This window comes from Panthera tigris, chromosome B3, assembly GCF_018350195.1.
Source record: "Panthera tigris isolate Pti1 chromosome B3, P.tigris_Pti1_mat1.1, whole genome shotgun sequence".
Taxonomy (NCBI): Eukaryota; Metazoa; Chordata; class Mammalia; order Carnivora; family Felidae; genus Panthera; species Panthera tigris.
Genome location: NC_056665.1, coordinates 51479162 through 51495851, shown reverse-complemented (window position 1 = coordinate 51495851; position 16690 = coordinate 51479162). Strand labels below are relative to the sequence as shown.

Here is a 16690-nt window from a genome sequence, read left to right as displayed (position 1 = left end):
TGGATGGCTCAGTCGGTTGAGCGTCTGACTTCGGCTCAGGTCATGATCTCACAGTCTGTGGGTTTGAGCCCCACATCGGGCTCTGTGCCAACAGCTCAGAGCCTGGAGCCTGCTTCCGATTCTTTGTCTCCCTCTCTCTGCCCCTCCCCTGCTCATGCTCGGTCTCTCTCTGTCGCAAAAATAAATAAAAACATTAAAAAAAATTTTTTTTAAAGAAAATTGATCTGAGATTATGACATGTCTTTCATTTATTTTATTTTTATTTTTTTTATTAATATATGAAATTTATTGTCAAATTGGTTTCCATACAACACCCATTGCTCATCCCAAAAGGTGCCCTCCTCAATACCCATCACCCACCCTCCCCTCCCTCCCACCCCCCATCAACCCTCAGTTTGTTCTCAGTTTTTAACAGTCTCTTATGCTTTGGCTCTCTCCCACTCTAACCTCTTTTTTTTTTTTTTCCCCTTCCCCTCCCCCATGGGTTTCTGTTAAGTTTCTCAGGATCCACATAAGAGTGAAACCATATGGTATCTGTCTTTCTCTGTATGGCTTATTTCACTTAGCATCACACTCTCCAGTTCCATCCACGTTGCTACAAAAGGCCATATTTCATTCTTTCTCATTGCCACGTAGTATTCCATTGTGTATATAAACCACAATTTCTTTATCATGTCTTTCATTTATAAGAACACGATCAAATATACCTCAAAATTTTCCCCTCAGTCTTTTTATAATCTTTAGGTTAAGAATCTGAGATTCCTTTTGCCTATAAATTTGCTTGCAAGTCACAGACCAGAAGATATTGGTAATACATATATCTAAGGATTCAGAACCACCGTTAAAAAAAAAAAAAAATCTACAAACTGATAAAAACAACCAATCCAATAAAAAATTGGGCAAAAGATTTGAACAGGAACTTGGAAATGGAGGGTATCCACATGGACAATAAACATATGAAGCAAATTTCAGTAGGGCTTTATATGACTCATTAGGGAAATGAGAATGAAGACACAATGAGAAACTACTATTCCCACCCCAGAAAGGCTAAGATTTAGAAGACTGACAATATGAAGTGTTTTTAAGGATATGGATCTCATATATTGCTGAGGGGGGCATGTAAAATATGGCATAATCTCTTTGGAAAAATCATTTGTCAGTTTCTACTAGGGTTAAATATGCATTTGCTTTATGATACAGGAATTCTATTTTATCTCTAACAGGAGTGCAAATGTTGTATCATTGGTACATTATATTCATAGCAGCTGTATTCATAATATCCAAAAGAGAAAACCACCCAAATGTTTATCAACAAATAGTGACACATTTATATAATGGAATACTACCCATCTATTAAAGAAATAATTGGCTCCATCAACAAGACAGAGAAATGTCAGATACTATGTTGCAGGAAAGCCTGACAAAAAGAGTTCTATTATATGATCCCATTTATATGAAGTTTAAGAACAAGCAAAAGTAGGGGCACCGGGGTGGCTCAGTTGGTTGAGCGTCTGCCTTGATTTCAGCTCAGCTCATGATCTCATGGTTTGTGAGATCAAGCCCTGCATGGGGCTCCTCATGGACAATTCATAGCTGCTGGAGGTTCTCTTCCCCTCTCTCTGCCCTTCCCCCACACTCATGGGTATGCTCTTGTACATGCTCTCTCTCTCAAAAATAAACTTAAAAAAAAAAAGAGCAAAAGTGAAAAATGTTGATGAAAATCAAAATATTAATTCTTCAGGGAATAGAATGAGAAACACACAAGAGAATCTCATGAGGTATAGGAAATATTCTATCATTTTATCTCAAATATTGTTTATCCAGACATATACATATGTAAAAATTGAAACTATATACTTAAGACTAGTGCACTTTATGCACTTTATCTTTTATTACTAAGTATAATAAATAAACTTGGTCAAATCTGCAGTAGTAGTATCTTCGGAAACTCAAACCATGGCATAACCATTTAGACAGTGGTGTTTTTTTTTTAATGTTTATTTTTTGAGAAAGAGAGAGACAGAGCATGCAAGTGCATATGCACAAACGACTGGGGTAGGAGCAGAGAAAGAGGGAGACAGAGGATCTTAAGCAGACTCTGCCCTGACAGCCGAGAGCCCAAGGCAGGGGCTCGAACTCACTAACCAAAAGAACATGACCTGAGCTGAAGTTAGATGCTTAACCAACTGAGCTACCTAGGTGCCCCAGGAAATGGTTTTAATATAGTCCAAATAAAACTGCCAGTTGACTCAGTGAAAAGAATAAAGCTATTTTGGTAAATAAAGGGGAGAATGAAAGAAATATTTTCGAAGTAAAAGCACACTACACAAATGCACCATTGTAGCACAATCATGTCCAGCCTTGAACCAATGAGAACCTGAGTTAAGCCAATGGCTTAAGGATCAGCTAATACACCTCTATTTCCTCTCTTCTTTTTTGCATGGGTTTTCACACTGGTAGCACTTGGGACTGAAGAATATTTTATTCCTACTGCAGTCAGGCATGAGATGGAAAAAATATTTTTTTTTTAAGTTTTTTTTTTTACATTTATTTTTGATAGACAGAGCACAAGTGGGGGAGGGTGAGAGAGAAGGAGACACAGAATCTAAAGCAGGCTCCAGGCTCTGAGCTGTCAGCACAGAGCCCGACGCGAGGCTCCATCTCCTGAACCAGGAAATCATGACCTGAGCCCAAGTCAGGTGCCTAAGTGACTGAGCCACCCAAACTACCCTCTAAATTTTTTAATCTACTGAGACTTAAGCTGTGGTCTAACATATGGCCTGTCCTGAAAAATGTCCCATGTGCACTGGAGAAGAATGTATCTTCCATTGTTTTGGGGTAGAGTGTCCTATACGTGTCTGTTAGATCTAGTTGGTTCACTGTGTTGAGTCCTGTATTTCCTTGAGCAGGAGAGGGCAGAGTAATGGATGAAGAGTTGGATATGGAAGAAAGATGGAAGGGAAGGTTGGTTGGAGGGAGCAAACTGGAGGGGTGGAGGATTTAAAGAAAAACAAGAAACCTCATGGCTTGTTAGGATTAATTTTTTATTTGGTGTTGTTACTACTAATAATCACAACTATTAATAATAGTGCAGTTAGCTCAAGCCTGGTCCATAGTAGAAACCTGATACACAATATTTAGGTTTTTTTAATTTTAATGTTTACTTATTTTTGAGAGAGACAGAATCTGAAGCAGGCTCCAGGCTCTGAGCTGTCAGCAGAGCCCCACATGGGGTTCAAACTCACCAACTGAGATCATGACCTGAGCCGAAGTTGGATGCTTACCTGACCGAGCCACCTAGTATTTTCTTCTAAATTGATGATGACTTGTCTACACAGTGAGTGTACTCCTTCACTGGTTCATCCATTTGTCACACTGTGCTGGGTGATGCTGAGGACATGATAGCGACCAAAATGGCCCAGGTATCTCCCTCAAGAGGGTTCACTATCCAGTAAACAGAACCTCCCTGACATACTTGTCCCCAGTGATGACCCAGAGTTGGCAGGGCTGGAATGGGCGAGGTTTGTAGGGTGGGATTAAAAAAAAAAAAAAAAAAAAAAAACAGAAACAAACAACTATACATGAGAAAAGAGAATGGCACAATGTACACTTATTTATTACTTATTTACTAGATTCAGGGCTTTTTTTTTCTACCCTTGCTTCATCCAATGGGGCAGTACATATCTTTATCTAAAACCATATACAAAAATTAACACAAAATAGATCAAGGACCTAAATCTAAGACTCAATATAACAAAACTCTTAGGCACAAAAATTAGACAAAACTTCATGATACTGGATTTAACAATGATTCCTTAGATAGGACATTAAAGGCCACAGGAAAAAGAAAAAATAGGCAAGCTGGGATACATGAAAGTTAAGATACTTTGTGCAAAAGACACTATTCAGAGTAAAAAGACAACCCACAGAACGGGAGAAAATATTTGCAAATCATCTATCTGATAAGAAATTAATATCCAAAATACATAGAGAACTCCTAAAATTCACCAGGAAAAAACCCAAGCAACCCAATTAAAAAATGCGCAAAGGACCTAAATGGACATTTCTCCAAAGATACACAAACGGCCAACAAGCACACGAAAAGATACTCAACATCACTAATCATTAGGGAAATGAACCAAAACCACAGTTAAGATACTGCCTCATACTGAGGTGCCTGGGTGGCTCAGTTGGTTAAGCATCTGACTTTGGCTCAGGTCATCATCTCACGGTTTGGGAGTTGGAGCCCTGCATCAGGCTCTGTGCTGAGAGCTCAGAGCCTGGAACTTACTTCAGATTCTGTGTCTCCTCCTCTGTCCTTCCCTTGTTCACACTGTCTCCCTCCCTCTCTCTCAAAAATTTTTTGATTAAAAAAAATAAAAGAAAAAAATACCGCCTCATACCCATAAGGATGCTACTATCAAAAAAAGAGAAAACACCAAGTGTTGGTGAGGATGTGGAGAAATTGGAACCTTTGTGCACTGTTGCGGGGAATATAAAATAGCACAACTGCTGTGGCAAACAGCATAGCACTGCCTCTAAAAACAAAAACAGAATTACCGTATGATCCAGCCATTCCATTTTGGGGCATATACTCAAAGGAATTGAAAGCAGGGTTTTGAAGAGGTATTTGTACACCCATGTTCTTAGCAGTATTTCCAACAGTTAACACGTGCAAGCAACCCAGGGCCCTTCAATAGACGAATAAACAAAATATGGTGTATCCGTACAATGGAATACTATCCCACCTTAAAAAGGAAGGGAATCCCGCAATATACTACAACATGGACGAACCTTGAGGGCATCGTGCAGAATGAAATAAGCCAGTCACAAAAAGACAAATACTGTGTGATCCCACTGAGGTAGAGTAGTGAACGCCATAGAGACACAGAGTACAGTGGTTGCCAGGGGCAGGGATAAAGTGTTATTGTTAAACGGGTATACAGTCTGAGTTTTACAAGATGAAAGACTTATGAAAATAAAGATGGTTTCATAGTATCAACGTATTTAATACCACTGAACTGTACACTTAAAAATGGTTAAGATGGCAAATTTCCTATGTGTATTTTCCTGTAATAAAGAGAAATAACCCCTCAACATGAATGTACATGTTGAAAGGGTGAATTATATGGTATGTGAATTTCATCACTAAAGCTGTAAACATACATAAAATGGACTAGAGGGGAAGAAGACTCTTCCTTATAACAGAGGTCATTTGATAAATGTGGAGGCAGTGGTGGTATAATTGGACAATTACCATTTTGCAGCCATCATGAAAAAGATTGGTGTGAACAAGAATGGATGCTAAATTTGGGGAGAAAGTTTGATGAGGAGCAGGGTATTTGTATGAACTCATGGTCTTTCCAAAGATGGCTTGATTCCAAGTGTACAAGTAATAAATATACAGAGAAGAAATAAACAATGACTGGGTGGTTAAAATTGTCATCACCTATTAGATGCAGACTGATCTCATATGACTCCAGATAGGACAATCTGGAGAAAACACAAAATCACCAGTGTAATAATTCCACCCAGAGATGCATAATCTGAATGTAAGTATGAGGAAACACCAGATGAACCAATAGAACATGTAATATAAACAGTCTAAAGTCTTCAAAAATGTCAAAGTCATCAAAGATAAACAGCAACTATTCCTGATTAAACGAGACTAAAAGACATGATACAATTTTATAGGGAGGGTAGAATATTATTTGGACAATTGACAAAATTGAAATCATACTGTAGATTAAATTATTCTATCAAGATTAAATTTCTGGAATTTGTTATATTATGGTTATGTAAAAGAACATCCTTGTTCTTAGGAAATATGCACTCAAAGAGCATGATACTTGCTACATATTCTCAAATGGTCCAGAAAAAATAAAACAAGGCAGGGGTGTGAGGGAGAGAATAATAAAGCAGATGTGGTAAATGTTGAAAAACTAGTGAATCTGGGTACAGGGTATACAGAAATTCTCTGTACCATTCTTACAATGTTTCAGTAAGTAAAAGTTTAAATAACAGAGTGTTTGTACCAAGTGCTCACTAAAGACCAAAATGAGATTGTTAATTTCGTTTGCCTTTTGTATGTGAGCCCGAGAGCAGTTTTGTTTTAAGGTAGCCAGGAAAATCTTTGTCCCCAAATCACACTATCTCTCTGCCACAAAAACTTTGTCACCAGAGGGTGGAATCACAGGAAATTTAAGGAAGTTTTCTGGAGTGGAGAAAACCTCAAGGAAGGAGTGGAGTTACCCTGGGAAAGGTGCAGTGAATATTAAATTAGAACAGTAAATAGGACAAATGAAAAATGAACAAAGAAGCTAATCCTTCTGAATGAAACTGGGGTCAATCTTGCTTTCAGCAGGGTGGGTGGTGGGGGGAGTGGGAGGTGGGTACTGTGACTCTACAACCGTAACAGCCTACTCCTTCTAGAGCTTTCTCCTTTCACTGACAGGAGAAAGAGTTCCAACCCCCTCGTCCTCAACAGTGAAGGGAGGCAAAGGCTTTTCTTCCAGGTTCCAAAAGGTGAATCAAGTATACCTTCCATCTAGCCTTGAGAGTGAAGGCTGCCTGATTATGTATCACTCCCCACCAAAAAATACTCCTCACCAGAGTCTTAATCCTTTAAACAAAGCAAAGCCTTTCATTTGTGATAGTCCTCAAATGCAAATAATTGGCCAGTGTAACACAGATATGTAAATGTATTCATGCTAAAGTGTCATCAGCTAACAATCAGTATGATCCTTAATTGTAAAGAACAACAACAAAAAACCCAAAACAAAAACAAACAAAAAACACCACCAAAACAACCAAACAAAAAGGAGCAAAAAGGAGTCGATTTTCTTGTTTTGGAAAAAAGAGGAATTGAGAAAAACCAAAGAAGAAATTACTGGAAGTAAAGAGAGGGAAGAAAGAGGAAATGAGAAGTCCTTACAACCTTTTATAAAATTTGCTAGAAGGTTAGTCCTCAGACTCCTGGTGAACCAAAGCATTTCAGGGGATCATTGTTATTAAATGGTAGGGCACACCTGCTTGCAAGGCACGATTGTTGTTTGTTTATTGTAATCTCTAATAGAACCCAGGTTTTAGAGGATTTTTTTTTTTTTATGTTTGTTTTGGGAGAGGGAGAGGGGAAGGGGCAGACAGAGCAAGGGAGAGAGAGAAACCCAAGCAGGCTCTGTGCTGCCAACATAGATCCTGATGTGGGGCTTGATTCCACCAACCATGAGAACATGACCTCAGGCAAAAATCAAGGGTTGGGTGCTTAACTAACTGAGCCACCCAGGAGCCCCTCAGAGGATTTTTTTTGAATCAAGGTGTTGGTGTTAAAATTGCCTCCGTTTCTCAATCTGTAAAATGGGAATAGTTACATTTGTAAAATCTACCCCACAAAATTGTTGGGATTGATGAGAGAGTTTCTGTTAAACTGCTTTAGGGAAGAAATATAGCACCAAATTAAAATTATATATTTTTTTCTATTCCAGTTGTCTGAACAAATTCTCTTTTCACTTGAACACTTACATCACCCACCCCAATATTATCCAATTGTTCGCAGATTTCTTAGTTGACCAGTGTTCACAACCTCAACCTCTCCAGGGCCCACCCAAGTAACACAATTCCGTGAAACTGGCTGATGAGAGGGGAGTGCTAGGGAGTGATGAGGAATGGGCCAGTGGAGATAGCACATCCCGCCTGAAGGTCTTCATGATACAAAATACATCCAGGAAAGTGGGTCAGCTTTGCCTCCTTTAGATGATGTCTAAATTCCCTGTGATTGATTATTTTGAAATTTCACACTTGGCATGGTAACTGGCTTGGAACTCCTCTCCCACTATTTATTAACCTGCATGGCTCTTGCTGGTCACCGATCATTGCAAAATCATTGAACCTTATGAGTAAAGGGGTTACCACTGAATTGAAAAGTTCACATAAAATACTTCATGTATTTGCAGAACTTTGCCCCAAAGCTCAAATTCTGTTTCCTCTCTTAAAGGACCAAGCTACTGGTTACAAAGTGACAAGTTATGGGCTATTTTTCACAGTGACCTTTTATATATTTTTTAAATACTATTTTTTTTTTTTTTTTTTTGAGAGACAGCATGTGCAAGGGAGTGGCAGAGGGGAGAGAATCCCAAGCAGGCCCCATGCTGTTAGTGCAGAGCCCTACACAGGACTCGAATCCATGACCCTAGTCTCATGACCTGAGCTGAAATCAAGAGTTGGAGACTTAACCAACTGAGCCACCCAGGCGCCCCCACAGTGACTTGTTAACATAATATGTACACATGTTAGGTTCACCTGTTCTAAGTTTGTACCCAATCTCTGCTTTATCTCCCTTGAACATTCCAGCTAACTCTAACCTCATCTGATTACAAAGCTACTTGAGTCCTTTGTCCCGCTTAATCTTTTCAACCTCTTCACCCCACCATGTACCCTCATATACCCCCATCCCCTTCCATTCCCCACTTTCTCCAGACACATACCTATGAAGTCCCATCCATAGGATCCAGAAGCGTTCTCCACCACAGAAGACAAGACTAAGGTCCGAGTCTGGAAACAGAAGCTGTGGTGAGTTGCTGCTTCAGGTATAAATAGGCAGAGGGAGGAGTCTGTGGGAGGGTTAGCCCAGAGGGAAGTCCTTAAAGAGACAGGCCTGGGGCCTGGCTTTGGAGGAGGGGGCCCTTGGACTGTCACAGCCTCGCCAACTCCAAATAGTTTTTTTAATGCTTGATTCCTGATACTGCAGTAAAGTAGCTCGAGCCGGTTTTCATTATTACAATGATAATGATGTCAAATCAGGTTGATATCTGCCCCCAAAGAACTCAGAACTCCAAATTTCTAGAGCTAGTGAGTTGCTGACCAGTCCCTGGCATGCTATATTGCTGGCAGCTGATCCCAAAGAAAGGCAGCAGTGAGGTCAGGTGTTCTCAAGTTCAGAGGCCTGGTCTGAGACTAGCACCTGTAGCAGCTGGAAGATTGCAGCTGTAACCAGTGAAGTTTCTGTTCCTCATGTGTGTGTATTTACATGTTATTTTGGGTCCACAAGGGACAGGCTCCTTGAACCCATATTACAGCTTACTCCTCTGCACCCTCTAGAATCACTTTCTATCACGGCTTCCAAGACCTTCCCTGCTCTGCCTCTGCCAGCATCTCAACTTTATCCCCTACCACGTGGTCCTCTTCCACTAAGGTCCAGCTACCCTGTGTTCTCAATGTAACATATCCTTTAAGTCAAACAAATTCTGTCTCAGGACTTTTGCACTGATTATATCTGCTACTAGAACACACATCCCACTGTTACTGCTCTTTCCTTTCCATAAACATCTGCCTGCCCGTCATTCGTTAGCCCACTGATAAGAGTCTTTCTAAGGGATACCCCTGACTTTCCCCTCTATCACCAGACAGTTTTGCTTTCTTCATAGCTACTAACACTACCTGAAATTACTGAGTTGACATGTTTACTTGGGTATTTCTCCAGTCCCCTCCCCTCACTACACTGTCAGAGCCATAAGAGAAGAGTTGGGCCTACATTGCTCATAACATTATCCCTACCTCCAAGATCAATACCTGACACATAGTAGGTGTTTAATGTATGTGCACAGACTAAATGAATGGGATACAGTTAATTCATTGAATAAGTATTATTGTGTACTTGATGCGTGCCAGGCACTGTGTTGAATGCAGCCGAGAGAACAACTAATAAGACAGGCAGAGCCTCCCCCAGGGAGCCTTCCAGTCTAGAAGGGAAGACAATCATTAAAACAATAATCAATTCATGGAAGATATATCTTAAAAAATAATAAACAAATAAGAAATTGTTTTTTTCACAGATTGCTATGAATGTACATTTCAGAAGTGGTAGTGGGTGATAAATGGTCAGTCACAGAGCCCAGAATTCTCAGGAATCCAAGCCATTTATGAACTGATAAAAGGATATATTCCTGGAAACTTGGTGGGGTCCCATAGAGCAAATGACCCATTTCTGGTTCTCAGACTAATTTTCTGCTGAGAAGTCTAATCAAGACTGCCCTATGGCACCAGCACATTTATCAGGATCAGTAAGTTTAATTTGAGAATGACCTTTGAATCCATGTTTCAACATTGAAAGAATTCAGATATTGGGGATGTCCCAGAGCTCTAGGTGTCTTTTGGAGCTTATAAAAGAGATCTGGCAGGGGTGCCTGGGTGGCTCAGTTGGTTAAGCCTCTGACTTCAGCTCAGGTCCTGATCTCGTGGTTTGTGAGTTCGAGCCCCGCATCGGGCTCTGTGCTGACAGCTCAGAACCTGGAGCCTGCTTCAGATTCTGTGTCTCCCTCTCCCTCTGCCCCTCCCCTGCTCACGCTCTGACTCTCTCTGTCTTTCAATAATAAATAAACGTTAAAAAATAAAAGAGATCTGGCATAAGGCAGGGATTGCAATAGGCCAGTAGGGCTTACAGCTGGGAAAAAGGGTGGAGTGATTCAAAGGCTGAGGGTTGGAATCAGATGGAGACATCCTCACTCAGAGGTCTAGCAGTTGACACAGGCAATTGACTAGGCACACCTCCATATGGTCTGTCACTGCAGTCCCTCTGCACAGGCTTGTTTGGACTTCCTCCCAGCATGGTAGTTGAATTCTGTGAGTGAGGGTCCCATGAGAGCAAGGCAAGAGTGCACAGCAGCTTTATAATCTGGCTAAAGGTCTCATTGTAAGAAGAGCATGTGAGATGGAATTAGTGCAGGCATCTTAAAAAAACATGATCTGCCACAGTGATAGATGTGACTTTCAAAAATAGCTAAAAGTCATTAAGAGTTAAGTTTGATAAAAAATGTAAATGAGGGGTGCCTGGCAGGCTCAGTCAGTAGAGCACAAGACTCTTGATCTCAGGGTCGTGAGTTCAAGCCCCACACTGGGCATGCAGCCTACTTAAAAAAAAAAAAAAAAACGTAAAGGGGGCTCCTGGGTGGCTCAGTCTGTTAGGCGTCCGACTTTGGCTCAGGTCATGATCTCACGGCTCATGTGTTTGAGTCCTGCATCAGGCTCTGTGCTGACAGCTCACAGGCTGGGGTCTGCTTGAGTGTCTGTGTCTCCCTCCCTCTCTGCCTCTCCCCTGCTTGTGCTTTGTCTCTCTTAAAAGTACACATTAAAAAAATGTAAATGAGTGAAGCTGTTTTCAATTAAAAAAATGAAGAATATGACCATTAGTTAATAAGAACACTTCCTTCTGTTGGTCACATCTAGTCCAGAATTCAATTTCCAAAGACCTCTTGTGGAACTTTTTTTTGAAGGTTTATTTATTTTGATAAAGCATGAGTAGGGGAGGAGCAGAGAGAGAGAGAGAATGCTCAACCAAATGAGTCACCAGGTGCTTCTCTTGTGGAATTTTTTTTTTAATACTTTCAGGTATTCTCTCTCTTTTTTTAAAAATGTTTGTTTATTTTTGAGAGAGAGAGAGAGAGACAGAGTGCGAGTAGGGAAGGGTCAGAGACAGAGACACAGAATCCAAAGCAGGCTCCCCATGTCAGGCTCAAACTTACCAACCGTGAGATCATGACCTGAGCTGAAGTCGGACACTTAACTGACTGAACCACCCAGGCATCCCTCCTCTTGCAGAACTTTTAAAACAATTGGCATCATTCCCCCAATTACCATGACATATCTGATTAGGCATTGCATTAAGTATATTATCTTCTAGGGGTTTATTTGAGGAACTGACATGTAGGCAGGTAAATTCTTACATTTGGGTTTCCTGGGGAACAAACAAATAGCCTCATCATCTTGTATCACATTTAGTACATAAAGACATCACCAAAAGCTACATTTTGCTTTGGGCATAAGTTCTGAGGTGCTAGCAACAATCAGTGTGTCCTAAATGCTTTCCCAAAGGTTTTCCAAAGCTATATTCTAAGCATTAGTTTTCGGACGTGAGAAATCTTCCTCCTGGAGATTAATAATTAATAATCCCTCTAAGTATTAAAAGGTCTCTACAAAGGAAAATTTTTTGATATTGTTCAGCCAAGTGATCAAAAACCTCCCTTTTCAAGGAGATCCTATTAATATCCCTTGGAACAGGTATACTATGGAAAATATTGCCCTTGTCTTGTCCCTAAAAATGTTTGGAAACAGCAACAACAACTAAAACTACTGTTGGTTTGCCTTTTTGTCCCCAGTGTTCATGTTTAACTTCTGATTAAACAGGTGCTACTTGATATGATTAACCTGGGAGGATGGAGGTCACCTGGGGCCATTTGGTAAAGTCTCATTAATATAACACAGGGGTGCTGCCCAGGGTTGAAGGCTGCTTTCACACACGTGGAATGCAATCTGGGGTATAGACTGTAAAAGAACCACAGAGCTGGAAGAAGGCCTGGAGATCATCTACTTTAATAATCTTAAAGAAGGAAACTGAGGCCTGCCCCTGTTGGACGACTTCCCCAAGAAACTTTGTCAGTGCCAAACCAGAGCTGACAGCCAAATGCATTTTCTTAGAGTAGTTTTTGCAAGTATAAAAAGCACACCTGTATGTCTTAGAGTCTAAGTCTGGATCAGATACCCCCTAGAAGCAAAAACTTGGAGTCAGGCCTTAGGATACTCTGCCATTTATTAGCTGTCTAATTTTAGGCAACTCACTGATTTCCCTTCTCTGAGCATGTCTCATCCGGAAAAGTGAATGATATTGTACCTAGCTGCCCTGGAGGTAGGGGGGGAGGGGTTGTTGTAAGGGTCAAATGAGGTAAGGTGCTGCATGGAGGCTTATGCAGATATCGCTGGCAGATTGGTTTGCTTGCTCTCAGCTAGTATGTAGAAAGTGACTCTGGACTCCTCAGTAATTTGATTGGTTTGAGATATTGATAGACTTACCAATGCAGTTAGTCATTTATACTAGCCACACTCTTTTTTACCTCCATGAATGACACAAAATGAATAATTGAGGGTAAAACCTCGAAGCACATTTCCAAAGATTCTTAAAGCTAAAACCTAAGATACCAGTGGGGCGCCGGGGTGGCTCAATTGATTAAGCGTCCGACTTCGGCTCAGGTCATGATCTCGTGGTTCATGGGTTCGGGCTCTGTCTCAGGCTCTGTGCTGACAGCTCAGATTCTGGAGCTGCTTCAGATTCTGTGTCTCCCTCTCTCTGCCCCTCCCAGGCTCGTGCTCTCTCTCTCACAAAATAAATAAACATTAAGAAAAATGTAAAATACCACTGATGTGTCCTCATTGCACTTTAGGAGTTGGAGGCTCTAATGTTGAAAAATTCTAGGCATAGGGAGGCCAGTTAGTCCTCTTGCTAATGTTAGTAGGGCTCAGGCAAAAGTAAAAACAGAGGCCCATATACCATATGTCCCTCAGCTGTACAGTATCCTTACTTTGTGGAGAAGAACACGGTCAGAAGAGAGGCAGCACAGGGGCCTTTCTTGCCTTGGTTTAACAGCACTGTACCTTGCGAAAATCTCAGTGAAGGGGGACAAATGTGACCAAAGGAATGAAAAGGAGACAGTAACTGAGAAGTTCACATAAGAAACTACTGGGGTAGGGACACCTGGGTAGCTCTGAGCACAGAGCATGCTTGGGATTCTGTCTCCCTCTCTCTCTCTCTCTGCCCCTCCCCTGCTTGCTATCTCTCTCTCAAAATAAATAAAAAGAAACTTAAAAAAAGAAAAAAGAAACTACCAAGATAGGGGAGCACAAAAAAGAAAGGCAACAGAATGCCAAATTTTCAATCCTGGGTTATTGATGGGGTCAGGAGGGAAACTACATAGTTAATTTCAGATTTCTTTCAGCATATATGATTTTTCATGACTGAGCAACACTCTTTCTCAAATATTTTCACACAGAATTGTCACCCACTCATATGTGTTCAGAATAGTGCAGGTACTTAAGCATTTGCTGTAAGCATCAGATATAAGAACATGTTTGCTTAGAAATGTTAACAGTAGGGGCACCTGGGTGGCTCAGTCGGTTAAGTGCCCAACGTAGGCTCAGGTCATGATCTCAGGGTTTGTGAGATCTCTCTGTCTCTGTCCCTCTGTTGAAAAAATGAATAAACATTTTAAAAAATTTTAAAAAGATATGTTAACAGTAATATCTTACAGCAACATAGTTTAGGAAAATGTGCAATCTCTATTTAAATATTATGTTACCTCAAGTCATGCAAATAAACGTCATTCTGTAGCCTTTATGGTAGAAAATTTGGTCAGCTGGAAAATAGGGTTATTAAAATTGTTTTATCATTAATTTTAAAAATACACTTCTAGAGTGGAATGGCATGAGATTTTTCTAAGCCAAAGACCTCAGAAGTGCGAGACATGGCTTTTCCTATTACAGATCAGTCCAGCTAAATCATAGGTAGAAATATATAGATGGAATATAATTATTCTAATTGGAAGATGGCCATGACACCAGCCAGCCAATACTCCAGTCATAAAAACAATGGTTATTTTTTGTCTCATTGCTTTTTATGAGACATTGCAATAATGGTTTGTGCCAGATAACTCTGACAATGTAATTGAATTCTAGAGTTATTATTCTAAACTTGCAATATAAGAAACACTTGTAATATAAGAAACAAAAGTGCATCTTTCTTTAAAGATAATCCATCAAATTTTTGCTTGAAAGATAAAAATATTTAGTCTTATGAAAGGTCCTATTGATAAATAATAAATTATAGAATTGCCACAGTGGTTTTTTCCTAAGGAATCATGAATAGTAAATTGTTTAAATGGTCCACTCTTTCTTAATATTGATAACTATGCAGGGAAACCACATAGAGTTAAGTGTATCTTGGATTGAGGGCCCTTAGAGCATTGCAAATACACTGGTAATCCACAATGTGGCCCAAATCAGAGCCTGGGGAACACTGAAAGGGAGCAGAACAGGAAGTAACTTGCAGGTGACTGGGTCCTCATCACCAACTGTAGGTGTTCTCCAGTCCACTTAATACATTTGACAAACCCCAGGTCTCACATGGGGCTGGGGGAAGGCAAAGATGAGGGGTAGAGGTGAGGATGGGGGCTAGATCTCTAAGAAGATATATCAGAATGGGTTCTTGCTCTTCAGAGGATTCTGAGAAGCAAGGAAGTAGAAGCCTTTGCTGAGCAATTCTCCCTAAAACACCACTGAAATCATAGGGACCTGATCAATCACATGCTTCCTCCTCTCTGATTCTGAATCAGTTGAGAAATAGGCATGCATATCTAGTGGGAATAAAATGACAATTTTTTATTAATGATAAAGCTGCACTAGAGAACACTGCTTGTACCTTGGTCTAGGTAGGGCCTTCAGCTCTACCTGTACGTAGGGAAAGCTGTTCTGCAGAGCATACTTGACCTGCCTCTGCAGGAAAGGCAGTTTCCACCCGCATTCCCTATTACACTCAGAGAGGAGGCCCAGAGAAACATCAGCCTCCAAAAAGTAGGCCTGAGTCCCACTCAAGATCAACTTGCTTCTTAGGAACACAATCAATGAGGAGAAGGTGCAGGCAGTTCTCAGCCAGAGAGAGTGAGAAAGCAGTGTGACCTTTACCCTTCTGCCTGGTCATATCAGTCACTCCTCACCAAAGGGCAGCACTGGGAGCTGCTTTCTCACTTTCCTGAGAGGACAAAGTGTGGGCAGAAGTTACTATTTTAGGGGTCAACGATAGAACATGAGAAGAAGGAGAGAAGTGTTCCCTCAGCTGTCATGTGATTCGGTCTTATCCTAGCAGAAGAACATTCCAGAACAGGTGGGTCCTGGAAGTTATAATTTTACATGAACCCAAGTTTTAATCAGGGCAGAGCTAGGTAAGTAACATCGCTCCCTGTGGCTCATGGGTGGATGAGATGGGGGAGGCAGATGTACTTTGCAACTGAGCATTTGCAACTGAAACTCTGAGATCAGTCCTGAAAAGGAGCCAAGGATTCCCTTCTGAGCTCCCTGCCGACTTGTTTGGAGGGAAGAAAATAATGTATATGTTTATTTTTATTTGAAGCCGCTCTGAGGCATGGAAGGTGTCTCTCTTCCAGGGCTGTCAGCCAGAGGAAGAAAAGCCCAAAGCGGGTGTGAGGGGAGGGAAAGGGAGCCTAGATATGTGTACATGGACAAGGTTGAGCTTTGGCAAGAGTCTGAAAACTAGGTTCATCTCTGGTATCCTTGTTCTGCTCTTCATTTGACCAAAGCCCTCCTGCATGATTCCCTCATCATCCAGATGACTTTTCCTTCCATCTAAACTTGTCAAAGCAAGCATTTCTTCATTCCTTCCAGTGTGGCTTAAAGGTAGATGGTAGGAGAAAAATGAAATAATTAAAATCATTAACAATGAAGTGTGAGTCTCAGCCCTCTTTAGCCACCTTGGATATATTTATATTTCGAAACAACAACAACAAAAAAACTGAGTTTACAGGTATAAATATCTCAGTGGTTTAAATTTCATGCAGAATTCTGAAGCTGTTTGCCTCAGACTCAGGAATGGAATTGTTCCCAGTACCAAGTGGACAATACAGCCTTCTGTGTAAACGTGGCATGAGTAAGGGCCAGGCACAGATTCAGCAGAGGTCAAGAAGGATGAAGACAAATGACCATTGGTTGGCATAGAATGAGATCATCGGTAGCAGAAAGAAATTGGGGAGCAGTGGTAGCAGTGACGATGGACAATTATACAGGTCATGTGGACTCAATCCAGCCAGTAGTGTCCCGTGCTTATTATCTGCTAAGCCCTCAGCCGGATACAACCAAA

General features: G+C 40.9%; 1 protein-coding gene across 1 annotated transcript in view; it reads right to left on the bottom strand.

Moving 5' to 3' along the window:
* The window catches only part of FAM214A (family with sequence similarity 214 member A), a 115458-nt gene extending 106919 nt beyond the window's left edge, over positions 1–8539 (bottom strand). The window contains exon 1 of the mRNA XM_042988820.1: positions 8484–8539. The gene's annotated coding sequence lies outside the window, so the exon portion shown is untranslated. The remainder of the gene's footprint in view (positions 1–8483) is intronic.
* Positions 8540–16690: the final 8151 nt, after the last annotated feature.